The sequence below is a fragment of the Alligator mississippiensis genome, chromosome 14, assembly GCF_030867095.1.
Source record: "Alligator mississippiensis isolate rAllMis1 chromosome 14, rAllMis1, whole genome shotgun sequence".
Lineage (NCBI taxonomy): Eukaryota > Metazoa > Chordata > Crocodylia > Alligatoridae > Alligator > Alligator mississippiensis.
This window is the reverse complement of record NC_081837.1, coordinates 43,015,517-43,032,951: the sequence shown is the minus strand read 5'-3', so window position 1 is coordinate 43,032,951 and position 17,435 is coordinate 43,015,517. Positions and strand designations below refer to the sequence as shown.

Sequence of the window (17,435 nt, the reverse complement as noted above, 5' to 3'; positions counted from 1 at the left end):
GGGCAGGATCTGGCCTGGAGGAAATCCATTAAGCTGTAATTTCTTAGCATGACAAGCTAGAGTAACTCTGCTCTTCTGTTTCATGTCACAGGCTGTGTAGAGACTCCTTCGTTAGTTAGTCGATAATTGACTCAATGGCCTGTAATAGCTCATTCTGATCAGTTCCAGTCCATTGGGTGAATGCACAAGCCGGCCCTGCTCGGTAAGTCACGTGGCGAAGCCGGTCCCAAGGTCTCTGCCCATGCGCAGTGACCTGTTCAGACACAAAAACTCACCCTTGTTTTAAATTCCCTTCTGCAGAGACGTCTGAGCTTGTGAGATGCTTGTTAGACCTCGGCAGAGAGCAGAAAGCAGCCTGGAGGGACCGGATAGCTTAGGGGGTAATTGCAGGCAGAGCCTAATAGGGTGTTTCAGGGGCTTTTGGGTGTTTGACTGGTGAGAGAGCGTCGAGTGCTGCCTTCAGGGCCCCGAGCCAGGAGCACTTGAAATCACTAGTCACCGTTGAGAAGCTCAGCCAAACTAATAGTGATCTGGCCCACTTCACTCCTGACCCGTCTGACAGCTTGATGTGGGTTTCGGTCCAGAACCAAGTGCACAGTTGCCCACTTCCCAGCTGATTTTCATGTGGGTGGGCTTGGAAAAGAGCCTCAGCGGACCACAGAGATCGAAATCGGTTGTAGTGGGATGGAGCTGAAGAGGTGCGTGGCAGGGAAGTTTCTGTAGGCGCTGCCCGTGTGTGCCTGAAATGCATTGCCCGTCACTGTGGCACTTCATATCCTAACATAACATATTAACTTTATGTACTAACATAACATATTAACTTAAAGCAAAAATATCTTAAACTAGAGCCTCAGCTCCTGTTTTGGGGAGTGGGAAGGCCTCCTACCAAGCAACTTGAACTAAAATAGAGAAAAGTTTCTAAGTGATTTTTGCAACCTGCATCCTATTGACTTTCAGCGCACTTTTGCAGAGGAGTTTTTCTAAGACATGAATGTCATTCAGGCATCTAAATCTCCTTTCAAAATGTCATGCCAAGTTCCAATATTACCCAGGCACTTCTTTAAAATGCTTGCCATTAGGAACCTGATGCATCTCAGATTGTTAAAGCCATTTGGGCTCCCAAAGTACCTGTCACTTTTAAAGCAGGGAGTCCAAATCATGGAGGCACTTGAAGCAGTTTTACCCAGTTTGAGCTAAACTGTTTCCGATTCAAAAGAAATACTCGGAGCAAAATTATAGCCCCTTCCTATGTCCCTTATTTGGACCCTCCTACCCCTCATGGGGTTGCTGAACACTGTCTGTGCTTCCTCCGTTGCCTTTTTTAAATGAAATGTGCAGCCTGAGGAGTGCAAATGATTAGGAGGCAGCAGGGTATTTAAGAAAAGGATTGTGAAGGTCTGTGCACTGCTTAGATGCCTCCTAGTCGAGTTATGGGGACACTTTTGGGGCTGGATAAAGGTGCATGCCTGTGTGACAATAGTGATATCTGGCATGCTGCTCCTTTACGGTCGCTTTGATAATCATCCAAACTGGAAGTTATTCTGCTCGACATGATCGTGGCCATACTCGGTGACTAAACTTGTAATGATGATAACAAAGATGGTAATGAGGCTTAATGTGTGCTGGGCCCAGACAAGTAATTGCGCGTACCGTGTCTAACCATCACGTGCGTTTTGTGCGCGGGCACAGCAGAAGTGTAATTAGCCCTTTTGCAGGGCAAGAGAATTAAAGAGGGCAGATTTGGGTTTCGACCTCCTGTCCCTGTTGAGGTCCAGCTGTTGCAGGGGGGGAAGTGAAGGCAGGTTTTGGGTACACGTATATATTGGTAATTCTGAGATGCAAAGAGGCTTCAGCCAGTGATAATGAGCCAGATCCTCAGATGCTGTCATTCAGAGGAACTGCTCCAAAGTTCGTAAAACTTAGCCGGCTCTACACCAGCTGAGGCCGTGGCTAGGACCCAGGGCCACATATGACTTCACAGTAACAGCAGGGCTCAGCCTTGCACCCACCCTCACCAGCAGCACAAAGCTACCCTTCTGCTGCCATTGCTGGCACGGCAGTAGTGCCTGGGGGTCCCAGCTGAGCTTGAGGTCCCATATGCTCTGTGCGGTGTCTAGTACATGGCAAGATGCACACTCAGCCCTGACACAACTGTTGGATGGCCAAGCTGGCAGGCTGCTGCTTTGGATTACACCACAGTTCAGCCTTGGAGGCTGGATTAGCACCCAGGTCTCCTGGTGCCTAGTCCGGTGCCTTATTCACTAGGGAAGCATCACTGAAGACCACTGGTATTAGCATGATCAGGTCGGGGACACACAGCTGAGCAGTTCGGATTGTAGCCAGTAGAGGGAAGTCGCACATGTATACACGATCTCTCTCCTTACTAATTGCTAGCAGAGCTGCAAAAGCTGGAGAGAAACATCAAATATGTACCTAGGTGCTTCCTTATTAGCTCAGGAAGGACGATGAAGATTCCCATTTGCCTGAAGACTTAGCAAAGTACCGACTCTTAAATATCTCGAGAAATGCTTTGCTTTTTGCAGAAGAGACACCTTAGTACATATTCGTAGCGCTTTGCAGAATCCCTGCATTTCCCCCTTTTCTCTCCATCACGCCCTTTTCCAGAGGAGCTATTCTTAGGTGCCTCATGAGGTTGGTTAAAAATGGCATATTATCTGAGCCTTCAATTTTTGATATCCAGGCTCAGCACAGGAATTGTTGGCAATTGTGTTTTTGACAGTAACAAGACACTCTGTAACTCAGGAGTCTGAGACGTTCTGTTCTCCTGTCATTGAACTTAATGAAAACATATTTCAGTTTAAAAAAAAAAAAAAATTATCCCATGCTAATTTTGGCTTCATTCAAATCACAGGGTGCAGACAAAAGCTTGCATTTGCCGATATGTGTTAGTGAGGAACAAGGCAAAATTGGTAATGGGAAAAGAAAAATCCCTTCAATTTTCCCAGGAAATACTATGAACAATAGAGAGCAAAAAAGAAGAGAAAACCCTATGAAAAATTACTTGACAAGGATTTTCTAAAGAGGAAGAATAGCATAAAGTGCAGGCTCTATTCCCATTGATCTTTCACTCAGCTTCACATGTACATGTGGGCTTGACTATTTGATGTTACTGTCACAGGTAATAACTGAGTGGAAACAATCATTTTGAAATAACTGCCTGCAATTCTCCTATTGTAGTGATTTATGCTGAATAATTATTAGCTCTGTTGAATATTGCATTGGATAGATATGATGCTAGTAGCTAAAAGCTGTCAGCAATTGGCATCAGCATTAATGAATGAAATTTTCCCCGCTTGAGCGCGGCGCGCTATCTTTGGGAGCCTATAGATGGTGCTCGCTTCTCTCCCCACAATTTCCAGCAGCTGTTTTAAATCCAGTTCAGCTGTGAAGCAGGCTTCTTGGATGGTGTTTCCCTGACTCCTGTGGAGTGGCCTAAACAGGCATGTGGAAGAAGGGGGAAAAAAAAGAGGGATTTGTCTGCCTGTCCTTGGGAGAGCCATTACAGAGCAAGCACTAATGCCTGCTGCTGCGCACATGTGCAAACGCCCAGAAAAAAAACACAAGAGGTAAGGCATAAAAGCCACTTTATCCAGGTCTTAGCAAGCGTTTGAAAAGCAGAGGCCTGGGGAGATGGAAAGACGTGTAGGAGTGTGCGGCTCAGAGATTCGTGACCCTTGTGCTCTGAAGCACGGGGGTTTATCAAAGAGGAAAAAAGCTAATACCCAGGCTCAGACGGCAAACCACTCTCCCTGCCTCCCAGCTTCACAGGCCACTCAGCTATTTGCAAGCGAAGGTATCGCTGGTGCATCTTCCTGCCCTGCGAGGAGGGTGGTAGGAGCTCAGAGGTGGCTCTGAGCCTGTCCAGACACCCTTCAGGTGTCCCTCCCAGGGGTCTGTCAGGATGCTCTAAACCTGTGCATGGGGCTGAGCCCTGGTGGGAAGGAGCATTTCTATAGCTGGGGATGGGCAGGGGGCCCAATGAGGCTTTCCACACATCAGGCTGTGCCCCAGTCCCTACCTTGCACAGTCAGGTTTGGTCACTGTAGGATCAGACCTATTAAGGCAACTTTCTTAGTTAGGATAATGAAGGGGCCACAGGCTCGGTGCACCCATAGGAGCCGTCCAGCCCCTCCTCGGGGTGCTGCTCTTTCTGCCCCAACCCATGCAGGTGGGTGGAGAGCAGGTGAGAAGCAGCTAGCATGGTGGTGCTCTTTGATCCTGACTGGGGAAGCTGCTGTAACTTGGAGACACAGTTTCTTCCCCCAGCTGCTTGTGTCTTGGTGCGGCTTCATGCCACCCCTTCCGCAGAGTGGGCGGTCAAATTTCCTGGAAATCCAGGAAATCCCCAGGGTAAGGCCTGCAAGAGTAACTGCAGGACAGGTAAGTCATGACCTACAGGCTTCCCCATGAAGCCGCAGCTGCATGCGTGTCACTTTGCGGGGTCTCTGGCAGCAGCCCCCCTCGCTTCATGGAGGCTGTTGCCTTTAGGGCTTAGATGGTGACACCGATGTGTCCAGGGCTACTCATGCCATGTGCTGTTGGTGGCAGGAGCTCCTAATGCTGCAGGGCAGACTGGTGTCCACAGTCCTGCCGGTTCAGTGTTCACCTTAGGGTTGTACGTGCAGGAGGTGGCATCTGCACATCTGCCTCTCCTATGTGTGCGTGCATTTCTGGAGCAGTTAAAATTTGCAGGGGGTTCAGACTTTGGTTCAAGCCCTTTGACCTGATGACTGGATGGGTCGCCAAGTCCAGTCCCTGGATAGCTCGGGTAACTGGTGCATAGTCCCTTGCACGGACTAACTGAGCTCCATCTGAAAACAAGGGAGGGTTTTAGGTGGGAGGCTGTCCCGCTACATGCTGCTCATTGGGTTAGAAACCTACTTCTGACTTCCAGCCTAAAAGTCTTCATGGCTGGTTTGGAGCCGCTAATTCGGGCGCCACCTCTTAGTGATCCTAGCTGTTCTCCTGCTCTGATGCATTAGCAGACACCAGTTGCATCCTCTCTCTGCTTTCATTTTGCCAAGCAGTTTTTGTCTCCGTTCACGATAAGCCATTTCCCTAATAGCCCTTGTTCCAGGTGGAGTTTGTCTTTGTTACGTAGTTTATGGGCGATGAGGCTTCCCCGGTGCCTTTTACAGTGGGCTCAGAGCCCACCCTCTAAATAGGGAAACGTTTGCCTTGACCTCCCACAAGACGCAAGTGCTAGAACTGGCCGTGGCAGGGTAGCAACTCCCACCTCTCCCAGGGGAAATGCCTGAAGATAGCAAAGGGTATGTGCGTGCACACAGAGAGTGGGGCGAACCTCCTCCCTTCTACTTCCCTCGTGCTCAGTTACTCTCGGGCATAAATGGCATCTCGGGACCCGTATCGACGCGGGGCCTCGGGGCTGCCATTGCCAGGTGCAGCAGAATGGCATGCCCCAAGGGGGATGCTCTCCGAGGAGGGGAAGGGGCAGCCAAGGGGTTGTGGGGAGCAATAAAGGACTCCACGACTGTCCTGTTTGATTTGTAGCAGGATGAGTCAAGCTTCTGTTTCGAATGCCCCAGGATGTCAGCTTCCCACAAAGCTGTGGGGGGAGACGCCGTCATAAATTACGGCTCCATGGCTCTTTTTATGTGGGTCCTGCCCAGTTTTGTTCCCTACGCAAACAGCTTTCTGTTTCTCAGGGCATCTTTATGTTCTCTGTTCGCTATCATTTGGCCGGTAAATTATCCGGAGTGACTTGCACCAGAATTTTCTGCTGGTGGTTACCACCGTGCTGAGGGCAGCTGGTTGCAAAGTGAGATGTAGTTCCCATGTAGGCACTGGGCACCCATGTCCGCATGGCTGTCGAGCAGGTTGCCATCAGCTCATGGTGCAAGACTGGTGAGAGGGAGGCCATGCTGTGCAGCGCCCTCGGTTTTCCCTTAGTATATGCCTGCAGAACAGACTGCACAAGCAAATATACGTTCACAAAAGAAGTAGATGCACATCTAAACCTGTATGCAGAACACTGGCCCGGCGTGCCCAGAAAGCACGGACACGGACAGCTTGCACACGCAAGCTTCACAACTATGGATCTGTGCATATAACAAAGAGGCAGCAATGCACCAAATGCTCCACAAATGCAAGAAGGAGACATGGAGGCATATTTTCAAAATAAAGTGACAAGATGCCCGAAGCCTAGTACACACATACACAAACACATATGCCTAGGAACAAATATGCCCAGTACTAGCACACAGCAGCACGTGGACAAAACAGAGCCACAGGATGGAGGACACAAATGAGACCTGCATGGAAGACACAAACACCGCATCAAACACTGACATGGCCTAACAAGTACATCCTTGCAAGATGCTGGCATCAGACCCAAATAGGCCACATGCACACACCTCTTGAATGCACGTGCAAGTACATACACACTACGTGTGTGTGTGTGTGTGTGTGTAATATGAGTGTACCACAAACGCGTGTTCTCCTCCTAGTGATAAATACTTATGGTGAAGGCCTGCTGTATGCTTCCAGTTGCAAAAAGGCTTCCTGTAATTTCCAGGTACTACTATTGTCACAGGTCTTGGGCATGGGTTAACACAACTTTAGACAAGGATTTTTACCTATAGTTGGCTTGGGTATGAGGCTGCTGTTGCCTAAATCCTGCATGGCCAGAGAAGTGGCTAGGCAAACACATCATTCATCAGCTCACACTCACTGGCATCAGTACCCCAGGTGAATCCTGGCTGGTGCCTTTTTGCTCTTGTGCACAGCTTGGAAAAGACCCGTGCTCCTCACCTGCATCATATGTGTGACCTCCTCTGCTGCCCTTTTGGGCTGCTCCCCTAGCTCAGCAATCCTGTAATTAGCCAGAGAGAGACTCTCCATCTTGACAACAATTGGCCATCAATAAATAATAACCAGAATGCAGGATGCCGACAGTCCAGCCAAGAGGAGAGAGCAATTAAGATGCTCCGACCCGCCTTGTACGACTTCCCACGAAAAGAGAAATTGCATTAGTGGGACGTGCGTTTAGCCAAGGCTGGTATTTGTAATGGGATTTAGTGGCATTTGCTGTGAATGCAAGACGCAGCAAATGTAGCGGGGGCAGAATAATGAAAGAGCAGAGCTCGCTGTGTGCATGGAGCAGCCTCGTGTCCCTGTCCCAAGCTGAATAGCTGCGTTGTAGATAGCCTTTCCAGGTGCCGAAATATCCCCAGTCTCAGACTCAATCTAGCTATGAGTGAAGCAGTTGAGGGGAAGAGGAGCGAGGCCTGAGCTGGGCCAGTGCCTCATGCTGGAAAATTGTAGGGAACATGTTTAAACAAGGAAATCCTTTCCTGAGCGACAGGGAACATCTCCTCTTAGAGAGGTGTATTCACTGCCTACAGGGTGGCTTTCTCCCTGGGGAGACTATTGATTTCTTGTCTGTTGTAGTCCCCTCGAGGGGAGAAATACCTTTAAACTACCTGTGAGCAATAGGAATGAGCTCATGGGCTTAATTTATCTCCTTTCTACCCTTCTCAAACATGCACTCCTGCAAAGGGAAAAAGCAGCCGGGACCAAAGAGGGCAAGCAGCAACCTGCTGAGCACCTGCCTAGTGTGCTGCCAAGGGAAAGGACCTTTCCGGTGCATCGCTGAGTCTCTCCTCCTCGAGAGGCTTGGAGACTTCAGGGAAGAGATATTTATTTCCTTCCCCCAAATGGTTTTAGTTAGCTGCAGGCATGTGAGCTGTGGGCAGGGGACAGCTGGGGAGCCTCCTCAGTAGAGTTAATCTCTTCCCCTGACTATTCCTGCATACCCGGTGAGCGGTGTGCCGTGATTAAGGGCTGTAGGTGTGTTAGTTTAGGGACAAGATGCCTTGATTAAAGCTTTTGCTGGAGAGGTTGGGAAGTAAAGACTGGAATCTCCTGTCCAGGGACAGTCAGGATCTTACTTCTCCATTGCTCCTGAAGAAGCTGTGCTGCTTTGGAGTGCACGTCTGTGTGGCTACAGCTTTTAGAGCCAGCTAGTCATGTGAGCCTGCCTCTGCTATATCCAAAGCAGCTTTCAGCACCTGCACCCACTTCAGGGTAGAGGAGCATTGTTCAGGAGCTCCATATGGAAGAATGGAGAAGCCACATAAGCAGCGGTGTGGTCTGTCTGCTATCTCCTCAGGGCAGCCGAGTTGATTGCAAGTCTCAGCTGTTCCCGTACGTATGGTTCCCTCTTTATTTTATAATTTGTTTTGCAGCTCCTCTGAGCCTCTCTGGGGATGGGAACATTATCTGAATCAGATGACCTGGCTTTATTTAAAGCATGTCAGTCTCTAGAGTGGCTTGCTGTTTTAAATATTACCCCACTTGTGCTCTCTTGCGTGTCCCAGAGACATACCCCAACATAACACGGTGTAACCACAAGGCTTCAAAGCCCTTTTGGCAACCAGCAACTCGCTGACATATCACCACTTGGCTAGAGCCCCTTCTTCAGCTGGTCTGATGGGGGGCAGGATCTTCTGCTTCTACAGTCTGGTCCTCTGACGTGTATGCTGTGGTGCGCCTGAAGTTTTTAGGTGGGAATCCCAGTTGCTCATCCACTCTGAAAGTGTTGCATCAGGTGCACGGTTTGGGTTGGGACGGTCTGCGATCGGCTCCTAGTCCTCTGACCTGTTGAGTTGGATGTGGATGGTAGACCCTGGGCTGCTTGCAGTCTGTGTTTACTCTTCCCAGTAGGAATCTGGACTTGCACGTTGCCTTGTGGCGCAAGGGTCCGAACCCAATCCAGTTGCATCTGGACTTGCACGTTGCCTTGTGGCGCAAGGGTCTGAACCCAATCCAGTTGCAACTGGACTTGCACGTTGCCTTGTGGCGCAAGGGTCTGAACCCAATCCAGTTGCTTCTCAAGTCAGACCTGTGAAGTGGAATTTCCCAAGCACAATCATTAGGTGTAGTCATCCCCTTTAATTCATCCAGGAGCGTACAAGGTGCAGAAACCACCCCCCAGGGGCTCTGAACCAGTGCCCTGAGACAGGAGCACAACCCAGGTACTGGGAATGCAAATGCTGCATAAAACTCCTTTCCCTCTTGCTGCGCTGAGGGAGAAAAGGTGTAGCAAGGAGCCGGGGTTGTGACTTGTCCAGGTTCACATAGGAAGCGGGTGGCAGCAGCTGAGACGAGAACCCAGGTGGCCCGATTCAGATCCCTTGCATGACGGCTGCAGCACAGGCCTGTATTTCTTCACTCCTGTTGTGCAATGCAACATGCACGTGTGTAACTAGGAGGTGCTGGATGGCTCAGAGGGTGAGTAATGGGTTGTGGAGCCTTTCTCAGCATTTCAAATCCAACCCATGTGGGTAGTAACCAGATGACTAGCTAGTAGCCAGGTCAGGAAATGGATGCCCTAACACGGGAGCTGCCTTAAAACTGCAACGGTTCCTACTGAAGACCCTGGGGGTCTTCAAGAGGACCCCCAGGGTCCCCTTGACCCTGTAGCTCATTAACATACAAGACCTCCTGGGGGTCTTCAAGAGGAGGTTGGATATGCATCTAGCTGGGGTCATCTAGACCCAGCACTCTTTCCTGCCTATGCAGGGGGTCAGACTCGATGATCTATTGAGGTCCCTTCCTACCCTAACACCTATGAATCTATTTTTCACTGAGTTTGTATTTCTGTCCATGTGTCCGCATGCATATAAAATAAAAGGCAAAAGCAATGTCGGGTGCATAGAGGATCCCTGTCGGGGAAGCCTCCCAAAGCCTGGTGAGGGGCAGCAGGGAGCAGGTAGGCAGGGGTGTGGTGGCGGTATCCCCACCTTTCCATTTCTCTTTGCAAACCAGGCTGAGTGGGCAGCACCCATGTGTCAGCCCCCATTTCCCAGCCCTGCCTCTGAATCCTTGTGCTTTGCTGGAGTTTTACCTTTAAGGTAGTTTGCGGGTGGCTGGTCCGGCTCAGCAGGTTCTTGGGGAACAAGTGTCAATGGAGGTCTCTAGCTTGCACCTGCATCCCTTGAGCCGCTTTCCTTGCACGTCACCGGAGAGAGAAATGCAAGGGTCCAGCATTGGGCACTGGCGAAGGCCTGCGGTTTGGAGCTGGCGGCTGCGGAAGAGTTAACCCCCAGTGACTGTATGTTAATGAGCTACATGGTAATACAGGGAGGCAGGCTTTAGCAGTCAGACTGCTGCTGATGGGGGGATGAGCTTCCAGTGCCAGCCTAGAGCCGGGAGAAGGAGTGCACAGTTACTGTGAAATTCAGCTGGTAGAAAGAGAGAGCGAGGGAGAGACACAGAGAGAGAGAGGAAAAAACAGATCTGTGAAGGAAATGGGACTGTAAAAAAAAAAAAAAATTAAAAAAAAATTAAAATTAAAAAAAAGCAAAGGAAGCCCGGGATGGCTGATGTCAGGGAGGGTAGGGGAGAAGTCTAGGTGGGCGAATCCTAGCAATAAGGACCCTTAAAAAGAATAAGAATAATTGGCTAGCCAGCCGCACAGGGGCTTCAGAGGAATGACTGACTGACTGCCTGGAGGAGCCGTTCCAAGGAAGAGCAGAGAGACTTTAGGAATACAGATAAGTAGCTGGTGACTTGCGGTGGATTTCAATGAATTCAGGGTCGGACTGGATTACCTCTCCGTAAATCCAAGGAGGTGGAGGGGTGGGGGGAGAAAGCAGAGAGCCCCCAAGGAGACAGACGGAAGAGGATCTTTAGGTCTGGTAAGTAAGCCACCCAGCCGGGGTGGGCAAAGGCGGGGGTGCCTCCAGCCAGCACCTGCCCCCTCTTATTCTGCATGAAGGGAGCCCCCAAATATCCTTTCCCAGCGCCGCGGCTTTGGCGCTCTCCCCCCTGCCAAAGGGGGAGTCTCGCCAGGTGCCCTCGGGGAAAGACCCCCACCACGTCCTTGGGGATGGGCTTTGGGGGGTGCATGCATGCATCCAGGTTGTTTTCTGGCTGAGGCTGGAAGCTGTAGGAGCATGTTTGTCTTCACTTGGAAGTGGCTGGATTTGGGAGCATCATCCTGAGGGGTTTCCTAATTTGCTAGCTAAATCTCAACCGATAATGCAAGTCCCGTGAGGCTCCCCTCTGTCTGTCCCCCTCCCCACCCTTCCCAATCCAGTTTGGGCATCCTGTTATTTTGTCCCCTTAGTGTAGTTCTGCTGTCAATATGTTTTATTCCTTCCTAAATCCAAGTGACTGCATTCCCTACCATTCAGTCCTGGACTGGGGAAAGGCAGTGCGTCATAAGGGAACAAAACCCCTCAAAAGTTGCCACTGGCCAGGAGAGACTTTTGTTTTGCCAGCACTCAGGATTCCTGGAAAAAATAATATCCCTACTGTGAAGGTCCCAGATCCTGCAAGATCCCTTTCCAGAAGCTGGGAAAGGGAAGGGGGGATCTGTGCATGCTTTTCTGAAAAAATTCCTAGGTCCCAGGGACTGTTTCCAGCCTCATCAAACCCTAAAGTTGCTTGGATGCTACATGCGTGTCGATCATAACAGCGGCTTGTCTATACGTACAGTGAGGGGCCGCACTGTCCTCTCTTCATCCGGCCCCCGGTTTCACCTGGTATAGTCAAACACCAGCCTTTTCTCTGTGCAAGCTGTGCCAGTACTTCATGGTCTTGAAGGCAGGATGTATGATGTTCATTGAATCACTGTTTTAAGCAGCATCTGAAAGTCAGTAGGTTAACGTTAAGGGAAAGCAGGGGGGTTAAGGAGCGATAGAGGGGGAAAAAATCATGCCTCCGTGATCTGTGTTCAGGATACTGGCTCAGCAGCAAGCAAGGATGCAATGTTCGTAGGGTACCGTGCTATGCAATCCTGTTTCTAGGAGGGTTTCCTCCTCGTTACTTGTCTACCACTTGACATTTCACTAGTAGGATGAATCTGTTTGATGGACCCTGACTGAGTTTTGGGAGGCAGGCTGTCTGCTTTCATGTGCCGGACGGCCTCGGTGATATCAATATCTCTAAAAGTTCAGTCAAATGACCTACTTCCACCGCAGAATGACTGATGCCTTTGTGCCCTCTTCAGAATTGATGCTTATATTTTCCCAATGTGGAGATATTTGCCTTGGTTAAAAAAATAAAATAAAAAGTGTGTCCTATGTTGCTGCCTTTTGCCAGATGCTCTTTCAGTCTCGGCTTATAAACCATAAGGCCTTAAATACAATAGTTAGGAGTGCTTCTAGGATCTGAGCAGAGTCACCTTGACTTTGGAAGCACGGTCCAGCCCAAGAGTCACTTGTATGTCTGGTTTCTCTTGTAAAATGGCTCGTGCAAGCAAACGCAGACACCTTGCTCTTCTCTCCTCTGCCGTGCTCGTTGCAGGAAGATGAAGCAACCCAATTTACTCTTCATTGCCTTTATAGCTGTATTTGATCTAATTATTTGCAGAGTTTCCCCCTGGCTTATAACAAGTTTGTGCAGTGGAGACAGGTAACAGATGCGTTTGCGAACCCACGGATCTGATAGAAATAGCGGCTCCCAGTGCTTTCCTTGCACTCTGTTTTGCTCTCCCAGTTAACCCTGAGCTGTCCCTGGCCCCTCAGCTGTTGAATGAAACTGAACTTTCTGAAATACAGCTAGATATTAAAACCCCTAAAGACCCCAAGCACTCTCCACCTGGGTATATGATGCTGAAGAAAGGATGACTCCTCCTGCCCTGTGCTCTTTAACTCTCTTCAGCAAATTGCATTAGGACGTGACAAATTGGCTTGCAAAGCAGCTAAATGGAAATGACATTTGGAGCAGTTCGTGGTGTAGACGCTGTGGTGTCTCGACTTGCAGGATCTGCCTGAAGTCTCCCGTTGACTGTCTCCCAAGAGCTTTAGTGCTTTGGGGATATCCAGAGCTGGCTCTGGAAACTTTTTTGATGCAGTTTGAGCCTGGAGCCTTGGATGTGTCTCCTGGGATTGATCCAATGTCTGGGGAAGGTTTCAGCATTGATACGCTCATGCAAGAGCTGAGCCAGCAGGCTGCGTAAGTCATGGTTAGAAGTGGAAGACGATGCCTAGATGCTGCATGGTGCGTGCGGATGGGCGATTCAAGAGGAGATGCCATACCTGCTTCTTGGTACTGGCACAATACGCTCTAAATTTGCTTTGTAGAGGTATCTTTGTTCAGCCAGGATGGGTTAAGCAATGCTCACCCACTCTTTCCCATGCACTTGCACGCATTGGTTCAAACCCTGCCCTCATCAAGCGCTTTTAATTGGCCCCTCAATGGCTAGAACAAGAACCATGTGACAGGGGAGGGGGAACGCGCCCTCATCCCCGTATTTCTGAACGCTCTGCCTATCTGCCCCCTGGCATTTCCATTCAGCCCCGGCGCCTTTGTAGCAAGTGCAAATATTGCTTCCTCTCTCTGTCTCGGGCATCCTTAAAAGAGTGGGGAAAAAACCGAGAGAGACGAACCTGAGCCCAGAGCGCTCCTGAGACAGGCCCTTTCACATCTCTAAACACTCCTGATTATTCAGCTAATCTTTATTTCATGGGCACGTTACAAGAAACACACAAACAGGGGAGGGGGGAAGTGGAAGGCGGTGACACATTTAAAATACACAAGAAAGGCGCTGGCAGGAATATATTCAGTCATCTTCTGCCGAGATGAAATATTTATGGGTCTAAGTTGTGGCAAGCTTTGCTCCCTGCCCTCTCTCCTCTCCCCTCCTTTTCTCCAGCGCCTTCCCTTGGCAAAAGGCAAATGAAAGCATCCAGCGCAGGGGCCGGCGTGCCTGTTCCCGGCAGAGCCCCTTCCTCACCCAGCTGTCTCGTGGGGGAGCGGCGCACAGCTGTCTGCACACATAGCCAGGGGCACAATGTACTTCTGTCCATCACGGCAAATGGGAGAAGCCGGGCTTGCTAGCCAAGCTAACCAAACCATAAAGAGACCCAAGCATTGTGTTTGCAGTCTGTTAACTAGAAATAATTCAGGAACCGTCCATTTGGAGAGCTAGGGAAAAAAAACAGCTCCCCCCCCCAGCTCCATACCCCTTTGAGGTGCCTGCATTTAATGGCAGGAGTCTGCTTTCCCCCTTGGGCATTCTCTTAATTCATTAGATCTGAATTTTCTATCCCTTTTTTTTTCCCTGTCCTTCTCTCTCTGTCTCTCCCTGCCCCCCCACCCTCCACCTTTGACCCCCTCCCTACATTTCAAACAGTGATGAATGGACAAAAATCCCTCAAGGGAAACATTTTTTCACTTAGTTACAAAGATTTCATGGTTAATTAGAGTAAATGTGGTTTTTAGAGTGTTAATCTCTTAACCAGCTTGGCTAGGAGGCCGCGACGACAACAAAGAAAGGGAGGGCAAGAGGGCGGGGGGCGGGGAGGCATCATCCAATTTTTCTTCCCCCCCACAAACGTTGATGGCCAAGTGTATCGTGTCTTTATGTTCATGGCCCAGACCATCCTAGAGGCGACTTGGGTCTGTCCGCTGCCTCAGTTGCTTTCCAAAGCTGTATACCTCCTCTCCATTGGCTTTCCAAGCTGCTTTCTCTGCAGCCTCCCAGTGATGCTGAAACTCATTTCGGCTGCAGGACTTAAAAGCATCTCAGGCTGGGGCAGCGGAAAGTTGTTTTTGTCGGGGGGTTGCAGACTGGCTCAAAGATAAAGAGGAGAAAGTGTGAACAAAAGAAGGACCCAGGCAGCGCGTTGTCCTGGGGAGGTGCGGGGTGCTGTGTCTAGACCCTTTCCCTGTAGGTCAAGGGAAGCTGGCTGTGCATTGGGGTGCTGCAGCCCTTGGCAGAGAGGAGGGCCAGTGGCATGCACAGCACGGTGCCGTGCTGACCCGTGGCAAAGCCACGCAGGGGCCTCTCCCCGGCCCGGAGCTTTGTTCCAGAAGTGGGAGTCGGACTCCTGTAGGAAGCAGAAATACGGGTGAAACGGAGCACGTGGAGCCCGCTCCACTTGCAACGCTCTCCGGTCGAGGCTCCTGGGAGGGGGGGAAGCTGTAGAGCCACCCGGCCTTTGGCGTCGTGCAGGGAATTTAGCATCCGCCGTTTCGGCTCTGGATTCTTTTTCCAATCGATCGGTTTTCTTTTCCAGTCTGAGCAAGACGCTTGCTGTGTTTTCCGCCCCCTCGCCCCTGTAATCTTTCCTCTCCTGCCTTTGCCAGCCTCAGGTCCGTAACTCAAATCTAATTTTGACCGAGACAGCTCCAAAAGGGCTTAGGCAGCAGAGCAGTGAAATAATGAGCTGGCCAAATCATAAGTTCCCAGCTCAGGAGTTGGCTGGATTGTGCAGGGTCTTGTATTTGCCGGGAGACAGCATCCGCCCGGGCTGTGGGCCTGAAATACCGTCTCATCCCGCTAGAGGGGGGCTCCTGCAGCTCGACTCGAATAGACAGAACAGCTTTTTTGATGGGGGAAAAAAAAAAGAAGAGAAAAATCAGCACCAAATGCAGTGTGGAAAGCTGCTAGGGCTGGTTTTACCATCCCCTTCAGAGTCGACGGTCCCTTCTGATTAAAGGGAACATGAAGATAGCGGCAGTGCTTGACCCATCGCTTTGCCAAGTCCTGCCCGTTACTAGAAATGGCTCTTGCGGGGAGGCAGTAAGATTTTAATGTTTTGCAAAGATTTCCAGCAAAACTGGCTGACAGTGGCTGATTCCTCCGTCACTAGTGTGCGCTCTTGCAAGGTCTCCAACCTGGTTTCCTTCTGCTTCCCTACCGCGGCCTGAATACAGGCGTCGAGATGCTCTCAGGCGGTGGTGAAATGGGTCTAATGGGATTAAAAAAAAAATAAAGTGAGACAAAATAAGTGAGTGTAGCACACGTCAGTGATGTATCCCTCTAATCTAATCTTCCACTGTGTTCTCTGCCGGGCCTTTTGTCTGGGTTATAATCCACCCTTGTGTTTCATTGGGGCGGAGAAGTATTACTAGCCTAACTTTGCCAGCTCATAGCGATTGTGGCTGCTTTGGGGAGATGCTCAGACCAGAGATGGGGCACTGGGAAAGAGGTGGCCTCCCTCTTCCTGATCTGATATTTCCCATCTCACGTTTCCCGGTGTAATCTCGGCTTCTCTTTGGGCGAAACCGAACGGGGAGGTGGTTGTGGGGAATGAAAAGCGAGATAAATGTATCATGTTATGAAAGTTTAATCCTGCTTTGCCTGGGTTGAAATTACATTCGGAGCGGGAGATAAAAGGCATCAGAGTCGTATTATAAAAAAAGTCCAGATCCTCATAAAAGGGAAAGTGATAGTGAGCCTGGCTGAGACCTGTCGGCCCAACCCTCCAGCTTGCCCAGCGTGCAGACGGAGACCATTGAACCGCAACTGGGAAGCAGATGAGGGGTGCTCCCCACTCATGACTGCGGAGAAGCTGTGTGAGTGGACAGAAATTAAAGGCCACATGGGAGAAATGGGGTTTTTTGGTGGTGGGGGGTGTAGCTGGAATATAGACAGCAGCTTGCAAGAGCCAAGCCCCTGGCTCAGCCTTACCTGAGATGGAAACACCGTCGTGCTGCAAGTTATAGAGAGGTGCGGGTGCAACTGGGGTTGCTCCGCTGTGGGCACATGGCTCAAAGTGCTAATGGAGGCTCCCCTTCATCCGATGGAGCAGCATCCTTGGCCTCTGGCACGCGGAGACCCGAGCAATGCAAGCTTGTTTGTAGTCGAGTGCTCTCCTTGCTGTAGCTTTCAGGCCACGGGTACGTGGTGGCTGGGTGATGCAGAGCTGGCACAACTCATCCCTGCCAGCTCTTGGTTGTCTTGGCCTGCAGCAGATGGGCACTTGGAAGGGAGAAACAGGTACCCATAGAGGTGGTGGGATCTCCATCCTTGCAGGCTTTAAAGACTCGGGTAGACAAAGCCTTGGCTGGGATGGTCTAGTTGGGGTTGGCCCTGCTTTGGACTGGATGTGATCTCATTTTCTATGATTCGAAGTTCTAACGTGCCCCCAGGGCTGGAGATGGGGAGCAGCTTTCTAAAGCATGGCAAGATGGGGTCCCAAGGAAGAGCGCAAGGGGATGGGTAAGAATAAAGCACGGAGAGCTGAGGGACTGCAACAGGCTTGACCCCACGGTCCCGAACCGCAGCATCCCCTGCCTGGCAGGAGTTTGGGGCTGGAAAGGGCTTTGTGCTAGCAGGAGCCCGGCTTCCTCGGCAGACAGGAGACAGACTCGCAGCCCTTGGCTGCTTTGAAGTCCCTTCGCCACCTCCTGAAAGTGAAAGGTGACGTCTGAGTAAATATTACGCTGACCTCTCACCTCGCCCTCCCTCAGCTGTGGCAGCTCCTTTCTTATCGCTCGTTAATGAAGCAATCAGATGAGCTGGGGCTGAGCGGCCGTGGTAGGGGTGGGAGCTGATCCCGGTCTCCCTCCGTCTGCGCCGAGCCAGGCAGGGTGGGAGACCAGGGCGAGGGTGGCTCCAAAATACGAGGAAGACGACTTCATGCAAAGCCGAAAGCTAAACAGGAAAAGAAAGTCTCCTTCCTTGCTGCCTGGTGAGGCTGCCCCTCCTCCCCAGC

The 17,435-nt window shown here is 50.6% G+C and overlaps 1 protein-coding gene across 1 annotated transcript in view; it reads left to right on the top strand.

Annotated features, from left to right (window-relative positions):
- Window positions 1-10,139: 10,139 nt before the first annotated feature.
- PLXNA2 (plexin A2) overlaps window positions 10,140-17,435 on the top strand; it is a 255,560-nt gene continuing 248,264 nt past the window's right edge. Inside the window, exon 1 of the mRNA XM_014598881.3 lies at window positions 10,140-10,682. The gene's annotated coding sequence lies outside the window, so the exon portion shown is untranslated. The remainder of the gene's footprint in view (window positions 10,683-17,435) is intronic.